General features: G+C 35.0%; 1 protein-coding gene across 6 annotated transcripts in view; it reads left to right on the forward strand.

The window, feature by feature from the left end:
- TSC22D1 (TSC22 domain family member 1) overlaps positions 1 to 22,525 on the forward strand; it is a 145,725-nt gene that overhangs the window by 3,602 nt on the left and 119,598 nt on the right. The window lies entirely within an intron of this gene.

Below are 22,525 nucleotides of genomic sequence, written 5' to 3' on the forward strand. Positions count from 1 at the left end.
CATGCCGTGTTTCTGCAGACATTCAACAGATTCAAAGTTAATCTGTTTAGTAGCTATGTATCTGCACAACATTTGTCAAAAGCATTACCTATTTTTTCATTTTTGTGTGTGAAAATGCGTTTTCGTGGTAAGTTTTCTAGAGCAAGAGTGGTGGAATGGTTTCAGAGTGGATAGCAAGTGGTGGGTGCAAGTAATATGTAACAGACTAGTTATTGAGCAGAAAGTATAGGTCTGGGGGCACCAAGTGGTTTTCGTTACTTATGAAATGCTTTTTAAAGGGATTTATTACAAACAAAATTTTTGCTAACCCATATAATAGTAAATCTAGTCATTTGAATTTCTGAAATCCTTATGATCATCTCTTGAAGGGGGGATTGTGGTTCCCACGGTGGTTTCTCCTTTACTAGATTGGACAATCCTTTTCACTTCTACTGTGTTTGATCTTAGTCTGTGAAAGATAATGTTACCTGCTTTTCCTAGTCAGACATTATAGGAAGAAGATGACCTAGTCTGGGTTATATAGGTTGCCCTTATACTGTAATTGACCAACTTTTGTGTACTTATTTAATGGTCATTTTAACTGACCAGAACAGGAATGGGAATCTTAAAAAGTATTTTGTGGGGGAGGAGGGTATACATTGTCAAAATTACCAAGTTTATCTTTGAAAGTAGTATCCTGTACGTTTTTCCTTTTGTATGGTAGATCAAGGTGGTAGCCATTTTAAAAAGTAAGGAAAGTCTTAGAGGGTTGAATTTACAGAGGCTTGAAAATAAGACTTTGTTCTCCAGATAATGTATTCCACCTGTTCCCTTCTTTGCCAAAAAAATACCTAAAGCCAAAAATACAGTATTAATCCAGTGTTTTTTATAATTGAACTGGAAGTAATGCTCCAAACATGCCATTGAATCAAATTGTGTCTTTTAAGCTGACTGCCTAGAAAAGTTGTGAAATCTCTAATGAGTCTACATTGCTTTAAAGTTGATTTTTAAAGAATGTTCCTCTCACAGATTTGCTGGTCTGTGACTAACCTTGATCAAAAGAGTATCATAGGAATTAATGACAAAGGTTGTTCATTTTAACCATCGAACTTTGAATAAACTCTAAAGACATTTAATTATTTTAGTGTTAGTTGTAGATTTTTGTGATTGAACTTTCATCAGACCCAATTGGAAATTTATATTCTAAATGTGTACTTGTGGTTTTCACTTGGGAGAAATTGAGGGTATTTCCAAAGAATTGCAGTCTTAGAAAAAGAACAAAGGCCAAATATTGCAGTGAGGTTTTCATGATATATATATTTTTTAGTTCCTTAAAAGATGAAAGGTAAAGGCATTGTTAATTGAAATAATTTAAAATCTTGTCTTTCAAGATTTTTATTTTTTAAAAATTTTTCCAGGAGTCATGTAATTAAAACCTTGTTAACCTAACCAAATGTATTCTGTATCATGTATACGAAACTGAACGTAAGAGTTAGACCTCTTCTAAGAGGTAGTTTCCTTAGTAGTCCTATTATAATTAATGATAAGCTTTATTTGTTTCATATGCTAATTGCTAATAGTCGCTATAATTTTAAAGAATTATTTGTCCCGAATATTAATGTTTTCTATATCTAAGGGGCATGATTGTGTAAAACCCCTGAAAATCGGGTATATTATGTAGATGCTAAATTCAGAGAAGTAAAAGATAGATGAAGTACACAAATGAAAACCACACATTTTGAATTGAAAACTGCCATGATTTTTGTTAATTACCATTTGTGGTCTCCTGGCATGACTTTCTCCTTTTTTATTCCCCTGGTGGTAGGGCATGATAGAGCTTTCCACAACTTGCTTTTCCAGACAATTGAAGTCAGATGTTGCTACTTAGAACTAGGTTTTTAATTGTAGGGATAGAGGCCAGTTTAAGATATTTAGTACAAAATTAATTTTTTCCATATAGTAAGTGAAGTGAGGATTAATTAGGGGCAAGCTGTGTAGAAAGGTTTGGAAATAAAGGGACAAAAAGATACTGAAGTATGATTAAGTATTGGTGTAAAGTAACCTGAGTTGACTCTACCTGTTTTGAATTTACTACATATTTGAACCTTTGTTAGTTAACATCAAAGTTAAGTCATCAAAGCCAGAAAATTTTTGTTTTGTAGGTGTTCTTTAAATGTTGAAAAATCAAAATGTGTCATCCCTAAAATAACTATAAAGGCCAATAGGATAAACATGTATATTATTTTCTTTATGGTGTTTTACTGCAAATTATTCTTTTATCCCTAACGAAAAAGAAATGTTTTAAATTTGCCTTTGGAAGGGAATTTGAGACTATCTACTAGAGAAAAAAATGATAATGATTAAAAAAATTCTTCTTACCTTTTCTTCCCATGACAGCTTCCGTTTCACGTGCATCTTCTGGGGTTTGGTCACCAATTTCTCTCACGGGAGGAAGGGGGGTACATTATAATTTCAATATGTCACTATTTAAAATTTATATTGTCTCATCATAAGCACAACTTTTAGAGATGCAGGATCATATACTTTGTGTAATAAATTGAAAAGAAGAAAAAGACTTGATTTTTTGCACTTCTTTAACCTCATCGTTGAGGTGAATTGATACCTGTTTTCTAAATACATACCTGTTATGCAGTGGGCTCTCAAATTTTTATTAAAGAAGAATGAAAGTCTTCTAATCTATGAAATAGGAGTAATACTCATTTGCCTGCTTCTGAGGATAGTACCATTAGATAAAATATTTTAACTATAAATACTAGATTATAGGCTTTAATTTTTACTTAGGTTGTACCTGCAGAGTTTAAAGGGTCAAGTAATTTACATGGTTATTGAAACAAACAAAAGCTTCCTATGTCTCCCTTTCCATTTTTCCTTTCCCAAAAGCAGTCACTTTAACCTCTTTTAGATGATTCTCCTGTTTACCTCCTAGTTTGTAAACAACATGCTTATATTGCTACTGGATAGGCAAAATGGCTAGATGGTTAGGAGCATGGGCTCTGGGTTTTTACTGTTTAGGTTTGAATCTTCCTCTGTCAACTGTTTTATGTCATATTGGGCTACTTACCCTCTCTATGCCTCCTTATTTGGCTCATTTAAAAAATGGGGATATTAGTACCTACCTCATAGGATTGTCACAGAAAATGAATTTGGAAAGCCCCTAGAACTGTGTCTAACTCACATGCTCTGTATAGTCTGTGTTAAATAAAATACTCTGCGTTTGTTTCGGTTTTATTAACTTCCTGGATGGAAAATGAAGATTTAACTTCGTTATCACCTACTCAGCTGATCTCCTTTACTTCCTGGTACCCTTCTTAATAGCTATGATTCCATCACTTTGGATGATTCAGTATTCTTGTAAAATACCACTTTTCTTGTCCTGTACAATGTGCTGTACTTGCCTGCCTCCCTCCACTCTACCCCAACTATCTAATGCATATAGTGTACTAGAATATATAGTATATATATTTCTATATACTACTTAGCCTATAGAAATGTTAGCTCCCCCCCCCCCCCCCCGGTTTTCATCTGTTTCCTCCAAATTGCCTTTCTCCCAATTTTGTATGCCTTTCTTCCTATTTTTGCTTTGCCTTTTGTGATAGAGCCTTTCCTCAGATGTCTGGTAATTCTTGGTCATCTGCACATCTGTATGTTAGGAGAGGAAAGAGCTTATCTAGTCTCAGTGTGACTTGTTGACTGTTGGCTTTACCATAGGGTGATCTGGCTGAAGTTCAATGTCTCTGCTCCACCCCTGGGTTAGTTCTTGCTGTAATTATCACTAATTCAACTTTTTGTCAAATGTCACTTGAAACGTTCAGGTATTATTACCAATTTTATCTTCCTGAGGCAGTCTCTCCTGTCCCTCTTGCTTCCATTCTGGACTGTCTTCTAGACTTGGTACACAACCATTATTGTGGGATTCCTTTCACTTTTTCCTGTGGTTGGATTTCCATTTTGCAGTGATCCATGTCATGTTCATTCTTGGCTTACTTGATGTTTTAAAATTGTTTAAGGGGGCACCTAACTGGCTCAGTCTGTAGAGCATACAACTCTTGATCTCAGGGTTGTGAGTTTGAGTTGCGTGTTGGGTGTAGAGATTACTTAAAAATAAAATCTTAAAAAAGTGGTTTCCATTTACCCTGAAATTCATTTGATTATTTGGTTAGGTTAAGAATACTACCTGTAAAATTGTATTATTTTATAATTTTGCTCCATTGTTTTCTAGCTTCCATATTGCTTTTGAGAAGTCTGAAGTCATTCTGATTTCTCAAATATTGTATGTGACCTGTGTGTGTGTTTCCTTTTTTTCTGCCTTGTTTACCCTTTTCTCTCTTCCTCTCTCTCTAACTCTCTGAAAGCTTTTGAGATTGTATCTGTTTCCAGTGTTTGGAAATTTTACAGTCATGGATCCTTGTGTAGGTCTCTTTTCATCCATGTTGCTGAGTACTAGGTGTGCTCTTTTAGTCTGGAAACATCTTTTAATTCTGGGACTTTTTCTTGAACGAGGTCTTGATTACTTCTTTCCATTTTCTGTTTCTTTCTCAAACTCTTCTTATTGGGATAATGGACCTTCTTGATTTCTTTTCTAATTTTCTTGTATTTTCCATCTCATTTTCTTTTTGCTCTACTTCTATTGAGTTTTCATATGTTATCATATATTTAATTTTCCACAGCTTTTGTTTTTTGACTTTGCTCCTTTGAAATAGTATCTTGCTCTAATAGCAAAAATATTTTCTTTTAGCTGTCTGAATATATAAACGTTATTATTATTACTTTTTAAAGATTTCTTCTCCTTGTGTGATCAGTGTCTCCCAGGTTTGTTTTCTTAGTTTGAATTTGCTTTGGTCTTTATCTTTCATGTTCTGTAGCCTTACCTTAGATGGTTGGTGGTTGTGTTGTGAATAGGGAAGTAAAATGATAATTAGAAATCCTCAGTGATATTTGTTAGCCTTTACTGTATAGTAACCAGGCTCAGATGTTTGGTTGGAGGACTTTTTTGATGTCAGTGTCTTCACGTCTTTCCTTTGAGCTGGTTAGATTCCCCGTAGAAGGCTCTTTCTTGCTTGGAGGTGAAGGTTGTGGGGGACAGGAGAGAACTTGGGTAAAAGGTCTTGGGGGAGTCTTAGCATCCCCATATATATTTCTTCACCCAGTCACCCTGTTTTAGTATGTTTTACTGCCTGCAGCTGTACCTGATTTTCTCAATCTTGAATACGGTGTTTTGTATTTTCCAGACAATATATTTTCAGGTTTTTGTTGGGATTGGGGAAGGACAGTAAGGATCAGTGGAGCTGGTTACTTCTTAAAAACACTTTTAAACAATCTTCCTTATTTTAGCTCCCTCTCTCCCCCATATCCCACTTCAGATGTATGTGGTACTGCCAATTGCTGAGTCTTTTGGGGATTTTACAGTTTAAATTGGGTTTGTTCTTGGCTTTCTCCACTGTTTGCTAAAGATTTGATTTTCTAGTGTTTGCTAAGTCATTTGTCACTCAACCATCTGCTTTCCAGCTTCCAAATTTTTGTTGCTATTGTCTTTTCACCCATTCTCTCAATTTTTGTGGGTTTATGTCTTTATAGCTTAAAAAATTCATTTTTGGGGTAAGTTTAGTGGGTTTTTAGAAAAGGAGTATAAATTGTGTTTACTATCATTATATACCCATCTTAACAACACTGCACTATTAAATGTAAAGAATGATGCTAATTTAAATAAAGGCATTGCTCCAAGGTTTGATCTGTAATAAGTACATAAATTTTAAGAGTGGAATTGCTTGGCTTATATCCAGTAGAAATAAGAATATGTAACTCGGTATTTCAGTTCATAGAAGTGATTAGAAATGTTAGGATTAGATTCAGTTAATATTTATTATCACATTAAACCAGCTCAACAACCCTGTGAGTTAAGTTTATTCTGTCTTACTGGTGAATAAACTGAAGCATAGTTTGTTAGGTGGGGTTGTCTCTGGTTACACACATAGCACAACAGCTAATATTAAAAATTATTTTTCCAATTAAAAGTCTTTTGGTATTTCTACTAATGAAAACAAGAAGGAAGCCTAACGCCTATAAATAAGAGTAGCTGAAAACCTGAAAAAAGGCAGGCTTCTTTGATTTGTGTATTTGTGCAAAAGTAGAATTACGATAGAGCATACTGCTGTTTGCCTGAAGCCCTCGGTGAGACAAAAGTGGTTAAAGGCATCACAACTGATGTACCTGGAGTGCAGTAGACATGCAAATGATAAGGGAATTAAGTTTAATATTTTTTCTTTTCAAAGTTGTATGAAAATTATTTTTTCAGGAAAACTTTTAATTTTCTAATTTAAATTCAGTCTTTGTAGCATTGGCTTCAGAATTGTGAGGCAACAGTTAGATTTTGGTTCTTGTTTAGGAAGTTGAATTTAAAATTACGAACTATGCAAAGCATGACCTCTTCTGCTGCTGCAATATTAGAAGCATGCTGCAACGTTGAAACTCTGGTGGTTGGTTTTTGCCACGTCACTGTGTTGTTAGCATTGAGCGTGTCATGGTAGGAATATGCTTTAATGGGTCATTAAAAGAAATTACATGAATTACATGTTTACATTATTTTAAAGAACTATTTATAGTTAATTTTAAATTCTAGGTTGACTTTGTTTTCTAGCTTCACATATATTCACATGTCCTTCCCCCCCATTATTTCTTCCTCACCAGTTTGATGTGGAAATCTTACCTTTCAGCATTATTGAACCTAGTTGACTTTTATTTTTCCTTCTTCTTGAAACACTCTTTTGCTTTCAGGGGTCTCCTTTTTAGTTTCTTCTCACCTTTCTGGCTCCTTTTTTCAGTGTCTCTCAGATTCATCTATTCTGTCTGACTCCGTGTTGGAGTTTCTTTGGATTTCTGAGTCCTTTTATTGCCTTTTCCCTAAGTGATCATCTGCTCTGTAGCTTTAAATACAGTCTGTATGCTATCAGTTTTCTGAATGCACACCACTAGCCCACACTTCTTTTAGCTTTAGGGTGATACTGTTATCTGCCTTCATAAAGCATCTCCACTTGCATTCTCATAGTCTCAACAGAGCACAAAGTTTCTCTTCATTAAATAACCTCTCAAATTTTTTTCTATTTTGTTACCTTCTTTTTAATATGATTTCTTACTAGTTCTTCACTTCAGAAACGTAAGCGTCATTCCTGATAACCTCCCCTTTTTCTCACTGTGTACATCCTGACCTTAACCTACAAAATATATTCTGAATTCACCTGCTGCCCCCCCCATTGCCCCAACTCTAGTCTAATGTATTTAACTCTTAAAGTACTACAGTAGCTTCCTCACTAGCCTCTTGCATACATTCTTGTGTTTCTCCAGTATTATATCTTGTAGTCAGAATGATATTCTTAAAATAAAAATCTGTTCAGAACTCTCACTTGCCCAACACCCTTTAAAGCCTTCCCATCTCTTTGAAAGTACTTTTTATTTTATTTATTTTTTTAATCTAAATTCAATTAGCCAACTAATAGTACATCATTAGTTTCAGGTGTAGTGTTCATTAAGTTATCAGTTGCGTGTAACACCCAGTGCTCATCACATCGCATGCCCTCCTGAATGCCCATCACACAACTACCCCTTCCCGCACCTACCTCCCCTCCAGCAACCCTCAGTTTGTTTCTTGGAGTTGAGTCTCTCATGGTTTTTCTCCCTCTCTGATGACTTCCCCTTCTGTTTTCCGTCCCTTCCCCTATGGTCCTCATCATTTTAAATATCTTGATGAAGGGGCACTGAAAGTAACTACTTTTTGCCTTTGTTTACCTCTGGAGTCATGTAGTGCACTTTCCCCTCTGCTTCTTCCAGCTGCCTTCTTTCAGTTCCTCAAGTTGCCATTCATTCTTTCTTCTTCCTCTAGGGTCAAGCACACGCTGTTCTTCAGCCTAAGCATCCCCTGTCCTCTAGTCCTCCTCAAAGTTTAACTGACATGTTTTTATAAAAAAATTTTTTTTTATTTCAGTGTATTAATTTCAGGTGTACAATATAGCGATTCAGCAATTCTGTGCACTACTTGGGGCTCATCACAGGTGTACTAACGGTCACTTTTGATAGGCCTTCTGTGACATAGCAATCTAAACTCTGGTTCTTTGTTAATAATGTTCTTTTATAATGTTTATTACAGTTTGGTGTGTGTGTGTGTGTGGGAGAGAGAGAGAGAGAGATTATCTGATGATTTTAAGCTTTATAGACAGGGATGCTTGATTTGCTACTACATATCCAAATATATCCAAAAATATCCAAAGTGTATTTCAGTGCTTAACAAACAGATATTTAGTAAAAATCTGCTTAGTGAATAAATGAAGCCAAGTGGCATAAGGACAACTTGTCTTTTAAAAATCATTGTTATGGTATATTTGGAAGGTAAATAAGTTCTTTATAGATGACCATGTGATATCACTGTTTCCTCCTTTAATAGAGGTGAATCAGAATTGATTATTTTTTGCTGTGTTTATGAGCCAAAAGAGCAATCTTAGTTGTTGCTTGTAACAAGCATTTTGTTTTGTGTTTTTCTGCTTGCTTTCTATTTACTTTTGTTTATGCCAATAAAAGTTCTCCAACTTGGTTAAGACCAAAACCCCCTATTTATTTGAAAATTAGTATATCAGTATTCTTTATCAACTTTTGACTTGTTCATCTCAATATATAATGAAGCTTAAATAGTATCCATCCAACTATTGTCTTGGTAGTCCTTTGGTACAGTTTCAGCTGTTGAAAATATAAACATTTAACTTGTAAAAATGTTGTTTGTATTGAGAGTTTTCCCTATTAAACAGTTTAGTAAGTTAATTACGTTTAGTAAGTTAATTACGTTTAAAATTCCTAACTGATCTATTTTACTTATGGTTACTTGTTATTGAACAGGTAAGTTATGGATTAATAATTAAAGGCAGATGAAAAAGGTTTGGCAGTGATCAAAATTAGCTAAATTAATTGATTACCTGTGAGTGGGTATTAAATGGGCATAAAAAAGTGTTAAGAGATGAGGTGTTTTAAGGTTGGGTAATTAAAAACAGAAGGAAAAATGTACAGTCTGATGTTGTAGTGCAGTGGTCATCCGTTAGGAGAGGGACCTCTCCATATTAAAACCTGGTTGCTTGGCTGAAAACCGTATTTGTGTTGACTGGGGAGAAGATTTACTATGTTTGATTTTTATTAAGGATTAACTTTAAATCCTCGTGTGTATGGATCTACCATGGTGTGGATGGTATTGCCCTTCCCCATCCAGGAAGCTGTAGAGTAAAGGGTTACTCTGAGCAGCATGAGGTTAAGACAGATGTGATAGCAGCTTGTTTTCCCAGGACTCTAGATTATTTTTATACTATCAGCTCACCACTCAGGTTAGGGAACTTTTTGATACCTTGGGTACATGTCCGAGTATACCTTTTTTGAGTAAGTTGTGATTGGATTGATTATAAAATTGCTCATTGTGATGAGACTTCATTCTCTCCCTGCTTGTCTAGTTATCTAATTTCTTCAGTATTAGGCTTTCTTAGTATACATTAATTCACATGGTAATAAACAGCATATTGACTAGTTAGGAATGCTTTGAAGGTATAAACATGCAATTTAATATCTAGCAGTAGATTTTTGCTGTGATATGGCTATGATACATTTCTACTGGTAATAGTAATGAAATCTTACTCTTGTGTGACTTTGGGGAGTTTGTTTTTAACAAAGTACTTTGAAATAGATTATATCCCCTTGAGTCCTAGCAGTCTTAAAGTTGATAGGATGCTTTTGTTCCATATTCGCAGAGGAAGAAAACAGTCTTGTTCATTTATTCGTCACTGATTAAATATTGAGTTACTACTGGGTGTTACGTACTGTTTTTAGCTTGTTCATAGACTCTATAACAATTTAACAGTAAGAGTAGTAGTAGTAGTTGTAGGAGAGTTCAAAATTATAGTACTTAGCTGTAGGATTGTTCTAAGCACTTTATGTCTATCAACTCATGTAATTCTCAGAAAATCTTATATGAGTTTTAAGTACCATTATTACCCCCATCTTGCAGGAGATGAAACTGAGGCATAGAATGATTGACTTGGGAAAAAAAACCAAGTAACTTATTCAAGGTCACATCGCTAGTAAATTGGAGCTAGGATTTAGATCTAGGCAGTTTGGGTTCCAGAGTTTGTACTCTTAAGGACCCTTGAGCTCTGTTGGCCTCTGTTAGCATATGGTCAGAACTGAGTTGTTCTGACAGTGGTATTGAGAGTTGTTTTCTCAGTCAGCTTCTCTGTATTGGAAGGCACTAGGAACTGCAGATATCTCTTATCTTGATCTGGGAAGTTTGAGTGGGAGTGGTACTCTTATTCTTGTACTCAAGAATATAAGCTCCATGAGAACAAGGACCTTATCCGTTGAGTTTACCTCTGTATTCTCACTGCATGCAACAGTGCCTAGCTCATAGTATGTTTTGAAATATTATTGAATGAGTGCATTCAGACATGTGGCAGAAGAAAAACCCCATAAATATCCAGATAGGGATATCATTACAGCCAGAAACTCTGCATTCTGTTAACATTATGTGCATAGCTGTTCTGATATACAGGAGTAAGTTTCAGTTCTTCCTAGATATACTGCTGTACCTGTTATCTTAAATTCCTTCTGTCTCCCCTTCAGCAGCCTATCAAATGGATACATTTATTGAGTACCTACTAGGTGTAAATTATTACATAGTAATGGTGTAGGCAAAGATATAATCAAACATGGTTTTTGTCCTTAAGGAGTATATACAAGGTACACATGGTGAAATTACATGACAATAATTAGAGCTAAATAACAGTTTTAAATGACATGAAATACAAAAAGGAGAAATCAGAAATTTAGAGCTGGAAATTTTGAGATCTCACTCAACTCTTATTTTATAGATGAAGGAACAAGTTCAGAAAGGCTAAGTGAATTCTCAAATAGTGCTACAAAATGTTTCTCAGACTAACGGAACTCTGGTCTTGAAAATGATAGAGGAAATTACATTCAAAGTTCACAGATGGGATGGAGTTGACCTTTGGTAGGTCAGGGATGCAGTGTTTTGAATGGACTTTTTGAAAGTTTTGGGTTGAAGATTGTTTCAGGTAAGAGAGTACTAACAAAAAGGGGAAAAATAAGAAATGCATTCAGGGTATCAGTAGGGGAACAGTTGGACTAAATAGAGTTAAGTTTGTCTTAGGCTGTGATAGGTTGAATTCAGGAGTGATCTGGTGCTCAACACTTGTTGGTTAAGTCACATTCAAGGAAGATTAGTATCAAATGAATCCATAGTTTGGATTGGAATGGGGGTACACCTGGAAGCAGAAAGAACCAGTCAGGGAATTATGTTTTCTCTGTTACTTTTTAATGAATGAAGGAGATAAATTAGAGGGATAGTGATTTTTTGTAAAGTGATTCAGTATAGAAGTCCTTTGGTTAGGACATTTCTTAGTTTAGAAAACTACTATATTCACTTTCCCAGCCTGCCTTCCCTCAAAGCAATATATTTCTCTTCTCATTTTGAAAAATCAACAGACAAAAATAGCCTAATTTTTTGGAAAGGCTATTATCTATAGCTATAAGTTTTAAAAGTGTGAGGGGTAAGTGGTAATAACCTTCAAGTAGGATTTTTGCAGTTTGTTTTCACAGGATTCATCTGTGTCTAATCCAAAGCAGATGTGTCCCAAATATATTTAGTAGTGAAAAGAAATCCAAGTGTGAACTAATATTTTAGGATTGGTTCTTTACACTAGTGATCATAGAGACCTTTCCCTCCTTTCTTTTCATTCATTCACTTGCCAGTCTTCCAGGCAGTGGAAAGAGGAGGAATAATTTCTTCCTATCCCCCACTGAGCAACTCTCAGGTCTCTACCACAAGGGAAATGGTATATATAGTTATTTAAAATGTAAAAAGCTTTAGTGCTGTCATTGACACTAAATGTGAGTAATTTGATTATTTTATTGACATTTAAAGTGCCACAAAAGTAAATTTTATGTTGGTGCCCTTTTTTTTCACTTCACTTGCCATTTTAAATTTTGAGAATACATTCATATATGTGTGGATATACATATAAAGCAATATAATTTTTAAAAGGATATTTTGAAATTTTTAGATTTCCTATGTATTTGAAAGGATATGATTTAGTAAGTATTTGCATAGCATGATCTCTGTCCTTAAGGAGAGCCTACTTAAAATCAAGAATAAGTGTGTATCTATACATACAGATATACATACGTGTGTGTGTGTATGCATACACACACACACAAACACACACAAAGATAATAGATGTAACAGGTTCCAAATACTACTCTCCTATTTTTGGTCCTTTGTTTCAGTTTTTTCCACCTATTTATAATTTATTTTGTAGTATTTATACCTACCTTTGTAGGCTGCTTGAAACATTTTAGGGAATGACTTGGGATAGAAGTGCAGTAAATGGGAAAAGGGTGACAAAGGTAGGCTGTGTGTCATGAGAGATATTAATAAAGCAGTATTGAGAGTCAGAAGGTAAAGATCAGATCACATGCCTTTGAAGAGGTGGCATTTGAGAGAAGTTATTTTAGTAGAGAAAACTTACACCAAGAAGGTTCAAGGTACAGGGAGTATTTATGGAAAAGAGCATAGGACATAGTCTAAGTTGGTAGGTGATGGTGTCTGTATACAGGAATATGGAAGATAAGGCTAACTTTGAAAAGCATTGAAGACAGGATTGAGGAGTCTTGACTTAATTGGACATGAAATGGAGGGCCCTTTTTAGTTTTTGTGCTGTGTAGTGGCCTGGTCGCAGTGTTGGGTTTTAGGGAACTGCTGACTTTATTTCGGATGTCTAGTTGCTTCCTTCCCTAATAGGGTATGAGGAACTCAGTATTCCTTTTGCTTTCAGTGGTGGAAATGGAGGCATATTGTCTTTGTGGTTAAAGTCTGAGATAATGGTTTGAGTCAGTGACCTTGGCCTCGTTAGGAAAGCTAAGGAGGCAAGGACCCAGTCCACATATGGTAACACTCTACTAATCCAGAGGTTGAACACTGGTAATTTAATCTTTTGGATACAACCTCTGGAATGTGAAGGCCTCCAAACTGCTTGAAATTGCTATCACAAAATAAAGCCATGTGGGTACCACCCTCTTCCCCCAGGGCTATTTTAGGTTATTTTTTAAGACTTTTTAAGTGTTATGTTTGCCATCTTTATCACGTTAAAGCAGATGAGGGAGGGGAAAGAAAAGAAATGGGATTCTAAGGCAGGGGTGACATTAGGCAAGTAGTAGCATATAGCCTGAAAGCAAACTAGGAATTAGAAATTTTAAGATTACCCCAAAGAGATGTGATACAGTGAATGATTCACTAGTTGAAAGTGAGATTATGAAATAGATAAACCTGGGGCGCCTCGGTGGCCCAGTGGGTTAGGCCTTTGCTTTCGGCTCAGGTTATGATCTCAGGGTCCTGGGATCAAGCCCTGCATCAGGCTCTCTGCTGAGTGGGGAGCCTGCTTCCCCCTCTCTCTGCCTGCCGTCTGCCTACTTATGATCTCTCTCTCTCTGTCAAATAAATAAATAAATACAATCTTAAAAAAAAAATGAAATAGATAAACCTAACCCACTTACATGCTAAGGAAGTTTTTGTTTATACTTCATAGTAAATTAATTTTATTTTCTTGATTGCATTTTATTGTGGTATTTTCAACAATGATGAGGATTCTCTTTCTGCTTGGGGGAAAAACTCATGTTTTAGAAATTACTTTTTAAAGATGATAGTCAATAAAACTTATAGTAGCAAATTTATTTTAGAAAAATGCTGCTTATAAGTTATTTTTTGCTTGATTTTTGTTTCTCCAAGTGTATTGCTTTGCGTGCAAGGTGGTGTGAGGTGGATTGAAAAAATATGGGTTTTGACCGTAGTGCTGTCCACTAGTCAGGTGCTGATAACCCATCAAATATCTGGCTTTCTCCTTTTCTTCCTCTTTTTAGGCTTTATTACTGTAGTTTACTTCCCTTTCAGACTTAAGCTTGGAGCCATGTCTTCTCTTCAGTTCATGCTCCCTGTTACTGTAGAATTTTGGAATAAAGTTTCGTCTGACAGTGAAGCTTCAGCTTCATTGTGTTATTTTCTTCTTCGGGGATCTACCAAACATTATTTACTAGTTGTTCTCTGAAATGACAGCAGGATTTATATGTTTGTACAACTGTTATATTTTGTTATTAGGAATTTTGGTTGTTTTCAGGTTCCAGGGAGGAGGGATTGATCCAAAATGGGGAGATAGGTAAAGTCCAAATTCGATATCTTAAAATGTTTCCTGCTTTCATTCTTGAATCCCATAATAATTAGCCATAATACTGAACCCCAGTCCTTTTAGGAATAAGTATATTTAATGCTTATTGAAGGAACATAATGGAATGTTTGAATTATCGATCTTTTTAGCTTTTTTTTTTTTTGGTAAATTTATATAAAATGAATGATGAATTTATAGGGGACCCGAGGATTATATGATGACAGAGAGATGATTCTAAAATTTCTTTTTCTTTTACTGTATTATTGGCAGATATATTATTTAGGTAAATATTATCAAGTTAAATAACTTGGTCACATAGTACTAGGTGATGGAGTGAGTATTCCACTAGGTGATTTGACCCAAAGCTTGTACTCTTAACGATTCTAGAGATTGTCCTGGCCCACTGATGAGCCATACGAGGTGGCAGCTGACAGCTGTCAAAAGCAGTCTTTAGCCTATGAGGATGGAGGCATTTAGCCCTGTAGATTTCACTGGATTCTCATTATAGAGTTGTACAGTGAGTGATGTTCCTAAGGGTGATGCTTTCAGTCTTAGTTGTTATTTTTTCTTAAATTGTTTTCTCCTAATTAACTCTTTTTTTTTTTTTTAAGATTTTATTTATTTATTTGACACACAGAGAGAGAAATCACAAGTAAGCAGAGAGGTGGGCAGAGAGAGGGGGAAGCAGGCTCCCTGCTGAGCAGAGAACCTGATGCAGGGCTGGATCCCAGGACCCTGAGATCATGACCTGAGCCGAAGGCAGAGGCTTAACCCACCGAGCCACCCAGGCACCCCTCCTGATTAACTCTTAATTTTAAAAACATTTCTACCCCAAATGATTAAATTTTCCAAATTTTTGCTAAAGAATAAACTTTAAATTTGGACAATTTGCTTAAGTGGAATCCAATTTTTAAGACGAAATGAATGTAGAAATGATTTTATGACATGAACCTTTCAGTAAGTCAAGTTAGTAGCCTTCTGCTGGTCTCATTTAGTGAGCTTTTACTATAAGCGATTGATACTTAGGATACATATTTTTTAATGCTTAACATGATCAAGCTACAGTAAGATACTTCTTAAAGTAGAAAACTCACTTTAATCAGTTGAATCATAATAGCACATTTTATGACTCAGTCTTTTAATTTTGAATGGTTATAGCATTTGGTTTGCATTTCATGCTTATTATTGGAAGAATAAAATGCTAATTTATGTGAATACTTTTATAGTAAGTTGAAGAACAGGATTTACATTGTCTTTTTGCTTGTTATCTTAGAAGGAGTTTATTTTTTGAGACAATTGCCTTAGGTCTTCTATTCTAGTCTATTTTATCTATCTATCTATCTATCTATCTGAGAGAGCGAGAGAGCACAAGCAGGGGAAACAGTAGAGGGAGGGGAGAAGCAGGCTTCCTACTGAGCAGAGAGCCCAATGTGGGGCTCCATCCTAGGATGTTAGGGTCATGACCTGAGCTGAAGGCAGATGCTTAACCATCTGAGCCACCCAGGTGCCCTTGGCCTTAGGTATTCTTTTAATTCAAAGTTTTTACAGTAGAGCTGCTTTGTTTCATTTTTCACTGTGTGTTTCCTGATTTATAAACATTGAATTATATAAAGAAACAATTGGAACTTCCTAAAATCTTGTAGTTAATAGTAAAGATCTTAATGGATATAGTAACTTAATTTATCACTGACTAATAATATAGTATGAATCTTACTCAGTTTTTCCATAATTCCACTTTCCACTACTATGAAATAGCCAAAAGCTACTGAAAGCCAATAATTTTCATATCTTGTACAATTTGATTGCATTTCTAGACATTTTACTTATTCGTATGCTTTTGACAGCCTAAATTTGCCATTCTCCCCATCCATGTAGGCAATCACAATGGAGAATTTTTTTTTTTTTTTTTTAAGATTTTACTTATTTATTTGAGAGAGAGAGAGTGCAAGTGAGAGAGGGCTAACAGGGGGCTAAGCAGCAGATGGAGAGGGAGAAGCAGGCTTCCCACTGAGCAGGGAGCCTGATTGGGGTGGGCGGGGGAGAGTTGGTCCCAGGATCCTGAGATCCAGGATTCCAAAATCTGGACCTGAGCTGAAGGCAGATGCTTAACTGACTGAGCCACCCAGGTGCCCCTGAAGGGACAATGTTTAAAAGTGAGGTTGTCTTTTGTGAAATAGAAAGCTGAAACGGACCCACTTTGGGTTTTTTCCTTTTGTTTAAAGGTTTAGTTTCTAGTTGTATTTGTATTTTTAGCTCATGAGGATCTACCAATATCTTATTAAATTTTCTTATTAAGAAATGGATCCAATATGCAAAAACAAAAACTTTTAACAAGTAGATACACTGGCCTAACAAAACTCAAGTTGTACTGTATTTGAGCTTATAAATATGTGACCTAAATGCCATGTAGTGGTCTGAGTCAGAGACTCAACAAATGAGTAAGGTAGCAGAAAGGTCTAGAAGACGATTACTGTATATAGAAGGGAAAGAGGAGGAACTGATGATAATTGATAACTTATTAAACAGTTTTTTTGCCTGCATCTCTAAATCTAGCAGTATAAAATATTTTAGAAAAACTACCTAAGCTAGTTTAAGCAGTTGTCTATTAGCCTTTGAAGCTTTTTATAGTATTTCTAATCTTTCCTGGTATTGTGATGATTTATTTACTTAAGAAATATTTGAATGCTTGTTGTGTATGCTAGCGCTGAACAAAGGTACTAAGGATGCAAAGAAAAGAAGTGCTTTTGGTCTTCCAAGAGTTTTGTCTGGTACTCTGAAAAAGCGTCATAAGATCTTGATATATTTTCTAAATTATCCAAATTAGCTTATGTTATGCTTAGTTGCTCTGTATATGATGTGCATGACAGCCTTTTGATTCAAATAAGTTGATTAATCTAGGCTGTGGATTAAGGAGCATAGTAGACAGTGAGGTAGGGTTGAATGAGCATTAGCTTTGGCATCAGATCTGGTAGCTAATCTTCTTTATGCTGTCTCTTACTGTGTGACCTTTGTAAATGTCAGCGTAAACCCAGTTTTCTTACCTGTGAAGTGGGAGTAATAGCTACCCTTGCACTGTTGTTGGGAGGATTTAAGGGGATAAAGGATGTCAAGCACCTAGCTCAGTTCTTAGTAGTTGTTGTACATAGTATCTGCTTTTATTATTGTGCAAGTAAAAATGATTCCTTTCAGAAGCACTGTAAACTACAATTAAAAGCTTGCCTACATAGTCGGAGACTTTCTCCATACGATAGCCTTCCAAACCAGTGATTCTGCACCTTTGAGACATTTTTGGTATAGCCTTTCTTGCCTGGGGATCCGTAAGAGAATTAATCCCTGTAGGAAAAGAGTGACTACTCTCTCTCTCTCAGTCCTCCTAAGAATGGCATGTATCTGGTGTCACCATTCTAGATGCATATGAGCAAAGGGGATTTATTACTTATAATGGAGGCATCAGGGATTAATTCTTCTGAGTCCTGGGCTGCTGGGACTGTGTTACAACTATTTGAGAACTGCTTCAAAATTCTTAAATTTACAGAAACAAAAGTTGTTAAGAAAGCACACCTTCCTCTCTTTCTTAATGGGGATGGGGCTACTTACAAGGAATATAGTGTCTTTTGGCTGTTTGTTAATATTCCAAAATAGAATGATTACCCTAATCAAGTGATTTTTACTTTTTCATTATAAAGATTGTTTTAGATGGGCATAGTGCCCTAAAGACCATCTGTTCCATACTCCCTCCCATATGGGACTTAGTGAACACTATCTCCTTAGAATGAATGAAATTAATCAGTTTGTTTTTAATAAGATAAATGAGTCAATACCTGGTTTTTAGATATCAAGATCATTGAACTGGATTTTGAAATCTAGTATAAAAGTTTCAAAACTAGTGTTTTTGATATACCACTTCTTCAAGCCAAAAAAGAAAAAAAATTTCTAGAGCCCAGGAGTCTTGGGGAATGCTTTTTTTTTGTAAGGATTTTTTTTTTAAGGATTTTATTTATTTATTTATTTGACAGAGATTGAGAGAGAGAGAGACAGCGAGAGAGGGAACTCAAGCAGGGGGAGTGGGAGAGGGAGAAGCAGACTTCCCGCTGAGCAGGGAGCCTTGTTCGGGGCTTGATCCCAGAACCCTGGGATTCATGACCTTAGCCGAAGGCAGTCCTTGAACTACTGAGCCACCCAGGCGCCCCGGAAATGCTTTTTGTCATAGACATCTTGGAGGTTAACATTGCATTTTAATGTGTTAAAGACTGAGAAATTCTGCAGAAGAGAGACAGTTTTATTTAGTGACCACTAACCTTCCCAGCCTTTTTGATCATCTAACATTTATTAATGTCCTGTAGAATGAGTTCTTCATAACACACTTTGGAAAATGTTAATCTCCTTCATTTTATACATGAGCAATGCCTTGGGTCCTGTAGTTAAGTGATGGTGGCAGACTTCAACTGGATCCCATCTCTACAATTATTATTCCACCATAACAGTTCCTTTCCTGCTATACCACCCTGGTTTTTATAAGTATTTGATTTATATTAGAAATAAAAGTAAAATTGTTGTCATATGAATATATATACCAAGTGAGCCATCTGGCAGAAGATTAAGAACATATTTTGAGAACTACAGCCCTGACATATTTGCAGCCTCATTTAATTGGCTTTGTCATTGTGAATGGTTTACAGACCTTAGGGATAGACTTCATATGAGTTAGTGTATTCCTAGGGGAAATCTGTAAATAGGATAGAAAGAACTAGTTAGTTAACACTGTAAACATTCAGAGATAGGGAAGCTGATCAGTTTGTTCTATGCTTTGATTACCATTAACATAGAACTTTTTACTAACTTTGTGTTTCTTATGTTTTAGAGTTAAAGCTTGATATTGCTAACAAAGTAAAGGAGCCAGCTGAAGGTTATCCTCTCCCATTTATCCATTCCCTTTGTTACACGGATTTGAGAAATGGATTAAGAAAATACAAATGGGGATGTCAACTTCTGAGGTGAAAATTGAAGTCTTTCGGGGACTGAAAGATTTATCAAAGGGGTGAAAAGAATGGTTATTGGAGATGTTTCTGAAGATATATTGGTAGATCAGGGAAGGAATTTTTGGCTCTTTCGGGAATGTCTTTGTAAAACTGGGAAGTCAAAATTTTTAAAACTAGCTGCATTTGATGGTTTCAGAAATTTGACCCCAGTTTTGAAGGAAGAGTGGAAAAGAGAAGTACTGTACTCTGGTATTACACCTGAATAAAATTTAAACGAGTGACTTATTAAAACATGTGAAGGAATATACAGGAATATCATTTCTTAATGGGGATACATCCATATGTGAAGTTGTCTCACTTGATGAATTGAGAATTTAGTAGTAATGGCACTTTCAAGGGTTTAATCCAAGGTCTGTTGTGGCTTTTACAAAATTGTGCTGCTAGCCTATACAGTGATTAATAAACTTCATGTATCTCTCATATCAAATCGTATTTCTTAGATTACAGCAAATATATTCTTAAATTATTAACTTAACAGGTGGTGATATTCTTTTCCCTTCATCCCTTTTTACTATTTTTGGCAATATTTTCCTTTTCAAGACATGGATTGTGACTATAAAATGTCTGGGAAGTAGAATAAAGTCTAATTTGTATTGCTAGAATATTATTTTAATCATGCTCATAACAGAAATGATGACTTCTGTTGTAGATTTGATGTTAAATTACATTAAATAATTAAACTCATTAAACTCTTTGTGAAATTTTTATGCATTTAAAAGACTATCCTATAGATTTAATTGTTAGGCAAGTCACTATGGATAGGTAAACTGGAAATTCAAATTTAAAAAAGCTTTCTGTGTCTTGCTTTTTTGTAGACACTTTTAAAAGGTAAGAGAGATTTCTGATTACCATTTCAATTTACTTTTAGATACAGTCTTCTCAGGTTCAATAGAAACATCTGTTTCTAAATTATTTTGCTGATACAGAGTTTTGCTGTACTTTATTTCTAAGTTTTATTGCCTTGTCAAACTTCCGTTGGTTGATAGAAATGACAAAGCAAGTAGCTTTCAACAGATCCAGGTTTAAATGAAATTGAAGGGAAGAATTTCAGAATTCTCCTTAAAACAGTGTTTATTTTAGCAGTTTGTCATATACTAATATTTGAAAAAAAAAGTTAATGAAAATAATATGACTTAAAAAGTATAAAATTCATTAAAACTCTGGGTCCTGGAAACTGGTTTTGAATTTTCTATTCTGCAGCTGCTAGGTATATGATCTTAGGGTAGTTATTTCATTACTTTTTCCCTTAGTTTCCTTATCAGTAAAACTTTATTTTAATATTGTATATGTCAGAGTTGTTGTGAGGATTGAATGAGGTAGTATATATAAAACGCATAATAATATATTACTTGCTATATACTAAGCTCAATAAATGAAAAAAAAAAGGTCATAAATATTTTTAACTGATTTTACAAGTGAAAGTAAATTATTTGGCTGGCCCAGGGGGAAGAGCTTGTGATTCTTGATTTTGAGGTTGAGTTTGAGCCCCACATTGGGTATAGAGATTACTTAATTAAATTAAAAAAATATTGGGGAGCTTCATCATTTGATTTTTAGTGGAAAAAAAATGCTAGTGGAACATTTAGGGCACTAAACTTTGTTTCCTATAGACATTTTTAAAGAAAAAATGAGAATATTTTATTCCTTCCATTTTTATAATATGGCAATAAAAACATATATGATAATTTAAATTATCAATTTAAATTGGAAGACCTTTTGGCTTTTTATTTTTATTATTTATTTATTTATTTTAAAAGATTTTATTTATTTATTTGACAGACAGAGATCACAAGTAGGCAGAGAGAGAGGGGGAAGCAGACTCCCTGATGAGCAGAGAGCCCAATGTGGGGCTGGATCCCAGGACCCTGAGATCATGACCTGAGCCGAAGACAGAGGCTTTAACCCACTGAGCCACCCAGGCGCCCTCCTTTTGGTTTTTTAATCCACCTGTTCTATCATATGTTTGCTGTAGTGCAAAGTTAATTTCTACAACTAGTTATTTAACATAAATATAACTTAGTTTTTCTGTTTGTGGGTGAAAGATTTTCTCTTTTGATCTCTCACATACTTTCTTCAGAAGAATTCTATTCTAAAATAGAATCCTATTCTAATTTAGGATTAGAATAATTTACCAAAGAAATTAAAACACTTAAGCAAGACTGTCACCATCTGATTAATTTTCTGCTACTAGTACAGAACATGACATAATGCTGGCATTTCCACTAGGATTAGATTGGTATAAACTTTTCATAGTACAAAGTGTAGATTTATATTTCTTAGTGGACATTCCATACATGTGTCAAATATGGTACCTTATTCAGAACTTGTTTTTTACTTTATTTTAAAATAATTTTAGACTTAACCAAAAAAGTTGCAAATTAGTTCACAGAATTTTCATATAATTCACCCAGTTTTCCTTAATGGTTGTATTTTATATAACCATAGAACAAATGTAGAAATCAGAAGTTCATACTAACCAATCTGTAAACTTTATTTGATTTTGACCACTTTTTATTCACTAAATCACCTTTTTTCCAGTCCAAGATCTAATCTAGAATCTCATACTCTTGTCCTTAATTGTCCAGTCTCCTTAGTCTCCTTCAATCTGGGATGCTTCTCTCTTTGCCTTTCACGACTTTGACACTTTTGAAGGGTACTAGCTAGTTAGAATGTCCCTTAATTTGTGTGTCTGATGTTTCTCATGGTCAGATTGGGATAATGCATTTTTGGCAAGGATTCCACAGAAATAATGTTATGTCCTTATCAGTGCATTATATCAGGAGGTAGGTGGTATTATTGATTTGTTCCGTTACTGGTGACATTATCTTGATCATTTGGTTAAGGAAGTGTCTGCCAAGTTTTTATACTCTTAAAATTACTCTTTTTCTCCTTAGAAATAGGAAGTGGGGAGATATTTTGAGACACTGTAAATATATTGTTTCTTATATTTTCAATTTCTCATATTCTCATCAGTTTCCATTAATGTTAGCATCCATTAATGAATCTTGCTTGATCAGAAACTTTTGAATTTAATTCTGTAACATCTTTTTGTTGTTGATGTATTTCTTGTTATAGATGGAGAAGTGTCTTGAAGGAATTAATATAAAGGCAGCATAATTCATAAAACGTCACTGTTTTTCTTTCTATAGTCTTTTTATCTGTTTCTAAATGCACTCATTAGGGATGTAGTACAACCCAAGATTCTGGAATAAAAAATGAGATAGAAAGATGATC

The sequence above is a fragment of the Meles meles genome, chromosome 14, assembly GCF_922984935.1.
Source record: "Meles meles chromosome 14, mMelMel3.1 paternal haplotype, whole genome shotgun sequence".
In the NCBI taxonomy this organism is placed as follows: Eukaryota; Metazoa; Chordata; class Mammalia; order Carnivora; family Mustelidae; genus Meles; species Meles meles.